Raw genomic sequence first — 7500 nt, 5'->3', positions numbered from 1 at the left:
TTATATCGAATCACCAGTGAAACACGCAGGTAACGCATGACCTCTATAATAAACAGTCAGCCACTATCCAAACCTCATAATGGCATCACGAGAAATTGTCTTCTTTTGTCACTAAAACAGTTGGTCGGTGAATAAAGCCTCCTGGAGGACAGCATTGGCTAGGTACACTAAAAGTCGAGGTTTAATTCCTCTGTACTAAATCACACTATACAGAAGATTTAGATCACATGAATGCTCTCATTTGAATTGATGCAGATATTGCAATATTAGATTTCAAAATTTCTGTGTAGTTAAGGTTTAGATTTCCTCTATAAAGGCGCTTTTGGTATATTTGCAACGTGGATTTATTCCTTTATTGTGCCATGAAAACTGGAATCTATGTCTTATTTTGTAGTATATATATACAATTATATACATATATATTACATATATTATATATATATATATATATATATATATATATATATATGCACATGAACTTATTCCGTTATTTTATTCTGAAAACTATATTCTATATCCAGCTTCATTTGCAAAACACAACACAAACACATGCATATATATGCGTATATATATGTATATATATATGTATATGCGTATATATACATATATATACATATATATGCATATATGTATCTACACATACAAATATATATATATATATATATATATATATATATATATATATATACATATATATACTCACTTTGGACTCCCCACTAAACTACGGTATGGTATGTCAATAACTGTGTTGCCTGATCTATGAAATCACTGACCTCTTAACACTGGGTTCCCATTTAAAAATGTTATGATTGTCTCCATCCTGCATCAAGTGCATATCCCTTTCCTACCTTCCTTCCATCACCTACCGGGTATGAAGATTTTGGGTTTACTCCATAAGAGAATTGAAATCTTAACACCGGATCTTTAAGACCATTGCACTGCCCCTGGCTTATGGAGACATCTGTACAGATGTCCGTATATGTAATATATAAACACACACACAAACACACATATATATAATATACTCTCAGGTGGCAGGTGTTTGATGCTCTTGAATCATTTCACACACTCTCTCTCTCTCTCTCTCTCTCTCTCTCTCTCTCTCTCTATATATATATATATATATATATATATATATATATAAAGAGAGAGAGAGAGAAATGATTCAGGAGCATTAAACACCTGCCCCCTGAGAAAATTGAACTCTCAACCCCTGGTTTACAAGACCAGTGCTCTGCCCCTAAGCTAAGAAGGCATTCGTAAAGTCATTAGCATTTGTTTGATATAAAAGTTTCTGCAATGTGGTTGAAGATAATGAAACACTTGCCCCCTGAGAGAATCGAACTCTCGACCCCTGGTTTACAAGACCAGTGCTCTGCCCCTGAGCTAAGGAGGCTTATGATGATAATATCATTTCAACGTAGATGGTCTGTGTAATGGAATCGAACTCTCGAATTGAAAACAATTAATCATCTGTCCCCTAGTTTACAAGACCAGTGTTCTGTCCCTGAGTTAAGCAGGCGACTGTGTGGAGGAATCATTGAGATTTGAAGATTTCCCCTTGAGAGAAACGGACTCTCGATCCATGGTTTACAAGATTACAAGTAAGGAGGCACGTATAGACGCCATCAGCTGTGTTTTGTAAACCTATTGTGATGTCCTGTTGTCCCCTTAGAAAATCGAACTTTTGAACCCTCCCAATGTAAGTCCAACTGGTTTACCAGTGAAGTAGGGAGTGAACAAAACAGAAATTAGACTACACAGCACATTAGATGTATTTAATATTCCAAATTATATGTATGATGAATATATTTCATAATACATCAAATTCATCTCTTGCACTGTGAAGATACTAATTCTCTCTGGAGCAGGGAGTTATGTTGGACCCTGGTAGGGCCATCCAAGCTATCAATGTCCCTACAGAGGAGTCAACAAAGATACTCATAAGACGATTGCTAACGATAAGACCTCTTTAGATAAAAATAGTGGTCTGTAAACCAAAAAAAAACTCGAGTAACCGACGAATTCGAGCACTGGAGACATTACGTGTCCCATCCTCCTCTTACTGGTGGTGGGTTTGAATCCTGCTAAAGAAATGTCCTCTCATGGAAATTTCAGTATTTTTGCATTGGGGAGTGAGGACTCCTCTGGAAATTAAGAATCCCATGGTCACCGTACTGGAACTGAAGTTGGCTAGCGAAATCAAGACTTCTAAGCTCTATCTTCTCCAAGGAGAGCATGACCTTGGTCGCCTAAAACAGGATACTTCAAAGAGCAGAATTAAACAACGAAATGTGTGCAGTCTAAAGTCTATCTCCAGCAGGAGGGGAAGTTATATCCTGTGCCGTCAGTGTGTGGATGACTGTGTTGTACTGCTCCCAAGGGAGCATGCTAGATGCCTAGACCTACTTACAGATTTCACAGTCGGCGGCAAACCATGGTTTCATATTCTTTCAAGAACAAGACTGGGTATTTCCTTCCACAATAGAACTGGTATCTTTCGTCTCTGCCTTTCCTTAGGCGCAAGTCAGCTTCTTGGATCTTGCATCTGACATTTGACCTGAGGTAGATGTGTCTATCACAAGCCAAACAGCTTAATATGAGGACCATGAAAGCAGCTAGTATTCTGCGGTTATTCTCCCAATGGGCGCCACTGCATGGTACTTTTATAGCTGTACTGAATACTGGTCAGAAGCAAGCTGGAATACTGATACAAAAAGCTTAATCATCAGCTTCATCGTTCTCCTGTTAATGAATCCAATACACAACAAGGTTTTGCAAATCTGCACTGGCTATTAATATTTCACCAGTGTTGGCTTTAAATGCCAAAATCAGAGAGTACCTCTAGAGTTACACTTGAATAAACTTGATTGACTATACCAGACTACTAAAAGACCCTGAATATAGTAGTTTTTCGCTGTGTTTGACCGTTGAGCATGTGGACAGTCACTTGGCAGAAGAACAAGGGAGTTAGTTGCAGATCTCAATCTGAACCTCCCTTCTTGAACGAATCCAACTGAGGTGAGTGTTTTGCAAATCGGGAAGAAAGGAACTGTTTTCCTAGAACAAACCTTTAAACATTCATGTTTAACAGACGACTTCCGGAGTCCGAAGATCGCTTAGGCTTTGCGACCGTAAGCAGACAGGGAAGCCTCTCTGCCACATCATCTGTATTATAGAGTCGTGTGCTATCCTTGGTTTGTTCGAAATAATCAAAGTTATAGAGATCTACAACTTTGTGATAAATTGTGATTTATTTTGTTTCTTCTAGTGCGCTGCAAGTTGTAGGCAGTTTGAATTAGTTACACGTCGAACTCTTGACCCCTGGTTTACAAGACCAGTGGTCTGCCCTTGAGCAATGGAGGTATTAGTACAGGTGTCAAGATCTGTGTGATGTAAAAATTCGTGACATGTCATCCAATATGATTAAACACCTACCTCTTGAGAGAATAGAACTCTCAAACCCTAGTTCAGTCGACCAGTACTCTGCCCTTAGTTAAAAAGGCATCTGTTTGATATGAAAATTCTGAGTTATTACACATAAATATTTGCCCCCTGAGAGAATCGAACTCTCGACCCCTGGTTTACAAGACCAGTGCTCTGCCCCTGAGCTAAGGAGGCCTCTATATCAATAGTGTCACCTATGTGCTTATCTTCTGTGTGAGGTGATTCAAGATAACAAGAATCGAGTTGTCTCTTTGCAGACACTGTTTTGGTCCTGAATTTAGAAGTCATCTATGCAGATGTAAAATAACCTAGGTGATATATATTGCACTTAAACCTTTCGTATTTACACTAAATATGCCTCACAGTCATATATATAGATGAAAAAGTGTTTATGTATGCTTAGTGTATCAAAACGTATTTAGCAACGAATCTACTGTAATGGTGTTCATTCTTATGAAGTGTATAATATACGCGCGCAAGCATAATTTATGTATGTACAAATGTGAGTTTCTGTTTGCATTTATGTGTATATATATGTATATATATACATATATATGTGTATGTTTTTGGGTATATGTCTATATATATATATATATATATATATATATATATATATATATAATCAGTGTGTGTACATGGATACATACATGAACATTTATACACAAATACACACAGACAAACATATATGCATATATATATGTATATAAATATATATATATATATATATATATATATATATATATATATATGTCTATATATGCATGTGTGCATATGTGAATATTTATATATACATATATGTATACACATATCTATTTATATATTTGTAGAAGATGTTTATATATGTATAATTACACACACACACATACAGACACACATACATATATATATATATATATATATATATATATATATATATATATTTATATATATACATATATACATATATACACATGTATATGTATACACACATATATACTTATATATATATATATATATATATATATATTTATATATATATATATATATATATTATATATATTATATATATATATATATATATATATATATATTTATATATATATATATATATATATTTGTGTGTATTGTATGTGTCAGTGATATATGTATCGTTTGTGTCTGCCAGTTTGGGAAATATGTCTCGTTATCGATAAAAAAAAAAAAAAGTGGCCAGTAAAAGCGAATACTTTTTAAAGGCCTCGATAAAATAGATTTCGGATGATACGGACAAAAACCCAGGGTTGAAAGTTGCCTTGCCATTTTATTTTCGTTTTCCAGGCCTGAAATTAACTCAAAATTTCAATGCAGTATGTTTCTCACTAATCAATATTCGTGTTATGTGTACTGTGCAACCAATATTTTTAAGAACTAAGTCAAGTTAGTCCATTTTCCCTCTCTAATTCTCTCATTTCTCTTCTAATTCTCTTCGATCCTCTACCCACTCTCCTCTCTCACTAATCTCATTTTCATATCTCTCTCTCTGTCGTATGAAATAGAAGGTATAAAGAAAGGAAATTATCTAAGCTTGGGAGAATGATAGAGTAAGATCATTTTCCTCTACTTATTTTAGTTTATTTTACTATTGAGTCGATCCCCAATTAACGAGAAACAAAAAAAAAAAAAAAAAAAAAAGTCAATATCAATATCATCCCTAATATACTGTATAAGTAACATATTCTCGCTTTATCGTCCGAGAGACTGACTGGAAGGTCGATGATGAGACTTGAAGTGACCGTTGTACTTTTATTAAAGGAAAGGCAAGACACTAGTAACTGGCAAATGTCCATTGGAATGATGGAACGGGAACAAACACCGGAGCGAGAGGACACGAGAAAAAGCACTGGACATAAACTTAATAATGTCCCTCCGATTGTGTTAAGCGCTCACTGTTATGCGCCACAAGGCCATATAAATCGAATGCATATGAATGTAATTGTAAGATGTTATTTTTTCTTGATCTACAGATGTGTGTTGTTTACCATATTTTGATTGCATTGAAGTCTCTTGTTCTTGGGGAAAACTGCGCCCTGAGCTTAGTATTATCTATCTTTAGAACTGCTTCTGATTACTTCCATGACAAATCCCTAAACAACATTTCCTTATATGTACAACATATCGTATAAGAAGTATATTCCTGGGAGTCTAGTCTAAAGTGTCCATCTAAAATTATCACGAAGTAACCACAGTATATTTATTTCATTTATTAAGATACAAAAAAAGTAATTTCTAGCAACTAGACGTTTAAAATCACAACCAGCATTCTAGAACAAAAACGTACGCCTTCAAACCATGAAGCTGAGCGCTAATTAAAACAAGAGTTGCGACCAACCATGGCGGCAGACAATGTCCAAATTTACCTGCTCTGTATGATGAGCGACGGCGCTTAAGGTTAAAAATTGATGATTGGGTCTACTAGATATAGATGTATATTCTGCATACACCGACAAAGGCTCTCTAATCCTCTCTTACTTTTCCAGTCGGCGATTTTCTCAATATATCAACAAACGTTAACACATGCGCATTTGTGTGCATAATTCGTACACCTTGTTTGCGCAATCGTGGACGTGCGCGCGTGCATACACATTAATTAAAAGATGTTCATAGTAATAAAAAAACGGAGGCTTAGAAATAACAAGGTCAATCTGGAACTGCTTGTCTTTATGCAAACGTTGGTTCTTGGCAATATGTCGCATCCGATCAAGTGTCCATCTTCAGAGTCTGCATTTGGGATTTAGGATTTATGGATCCCTAATTTGGTCATTCTGAGGTTGAGAACTTGAATATGTAGTGTAATATGGCTGTAAAGCTGCGCGCACAGGTTCAGTTGTGTAAATAAAAACACCAAATAGGGATTAGACGATCGGTTTTACTCTATATCTCTATATATTGAGCACTGGTTACCTTCCCGACCATAATGTGTGATGGTGATTAATTTCCAAGTGAAGTCAAAATATTTTCTATTTCTTGTTGTCAAGAAAAGCATGAAAATTATTATCGTTCTACCTTGCACGAAACACCAATATCAGAATATTGGTGTAAATATCAGAATACCACATCCTTGTCAATAACCTTTCACTATGTTATTGATATTAAACTCTATCATGTGCCCCCTGTGAGGTTTGAACTCACGACCCCTGGTTTACGAGACCAGTGCTCTACCACTGAGCTAAGGAGGCTGATGGTTTATGTAGATTCACTGTAAACATTCTACTTAGCTGACATTAAACTTACAAGGAACGCCCGGTACTGAGATGGATTCCACTTTACAAGTAAGTCTTAGTCAGCAAAAGGAAGTGGAGGCTGATGCTGCTAAATTCCCCTTGGTGAATGATACAAGGATTCTAAGTAGAGGGAAAAAGACAAGGAAAAGATAAGAATAAATACATATACAAATACAGTGAAAATATGAAGCATTGTGTAACATGCTCTATTAATCATTTTGTCATTACTGTATCTTAATATAGCTGATATAGGAGCCAGTAAATATTATTGTGAGGATAATAAAGATAATAATAATAAAATGATGATATTGATAATGATAACAAAAATACAAATAGTAATGATAATAATGATAATACCAGTGATGATAATAATAATAATAATGATAATAATGATAACGATGATAATAATAATAACACAGATGACAACAATAATGGTAACAAAGATACATGATATTGAGGTAATAATAAGAAGAATAGTGATAATAATCAGGATAAAACCACCCACAAATAATATCCTCATCTTTATTTGGATTAATCTGGAAAATGTAACATGAACTTATCTTTACAAAACGTACATCATAATTACAGCAAATACGTGGCATGAATAATGAAAGCTTAAAATGACATACAAAAATTCTTAGCGAGCGAAGGATTGCTTACATATACCTTCTGAATTACAACTTGTTTACCATACGAACATTTCATAATACACAAGCTTTACTTTTCATTTGAACGCCTCCTTAGCTCAGGGGCAGAACACTGGTCTTGTATACTAGGGGACAGATGATTAATTGTTTTCAATTCGAGAGTTCGA

At 35.0% G+C, this 7500-nt stretch overlaps 4 non-coding genes across 4 annotated transcripts; all 4 read right to left on the bottom strand.

The window, feature by feature from the left end:
• Positions 1 to 1183: 1183 nt before the first annotated feature.
• TRNAT-UGU (transfer RNA threonine (anticodon UGU)) lies at positions 1184 to 1255 on the bottom strand. The gene has a single exon. It is a non-coding gene; the product is annotated as a tRNA-Thr (tRNA).
• Positions 1256 to 1324: 69 nt separating this feature from the next.
• On the bottom strand, positions 1325 to 1396 carry TRNAT-UGU (transfer RNA threonine (anticodon UGU)). The gene has a single exon. It is a non-coding gene; the product is annotated as a tRNA-Thr (tRNA).
• A 2153-nt stretch (positions 1397 to 3549) lies between these two features.
• On the bottom strand, positions 3550 to 3621 carry TRNAT-UGU (transfer RNA threonine (anticodon UGU)). The gene has a single exon. It is a non-coding gene; the product is annotated as a tRNA-Thr (tRNA).
• Positions 3622 to 6569: 2948 nt separating this feature from the next.
• On the bottom strand, positions 6570 to 6641 carry TRNAT-CGU (transfer RNA threonine (anticodon CGU)). Its single transcript has one exon. It is a non-coding gene; the product is annotated as a tRNA-Thr (tRNA).
• Positions 6642 to 7500: the final 859 nt, after the last annotated feature.

The sequence above is a fragment of the Penaeus japonicus genome, unplaced genomic scaffold (genome assembly GCF_977035675.1).
Source record: "Penaeus japonicus unplaced genomic scaffold, GWHDUDI00000001_assembly GWHDUDI00000011, whole genome shotgun sequence".
Classification (NCBI taxonomy): Eukaryota; Metazoa; Arthropoda; class Malacostraca; order Decapoda; family Penaeidae; genus Penaeus; species Penaeus japonicus.
This window is presented reverse-complemented; position numbering and strand designations above follow the sequence as displayed.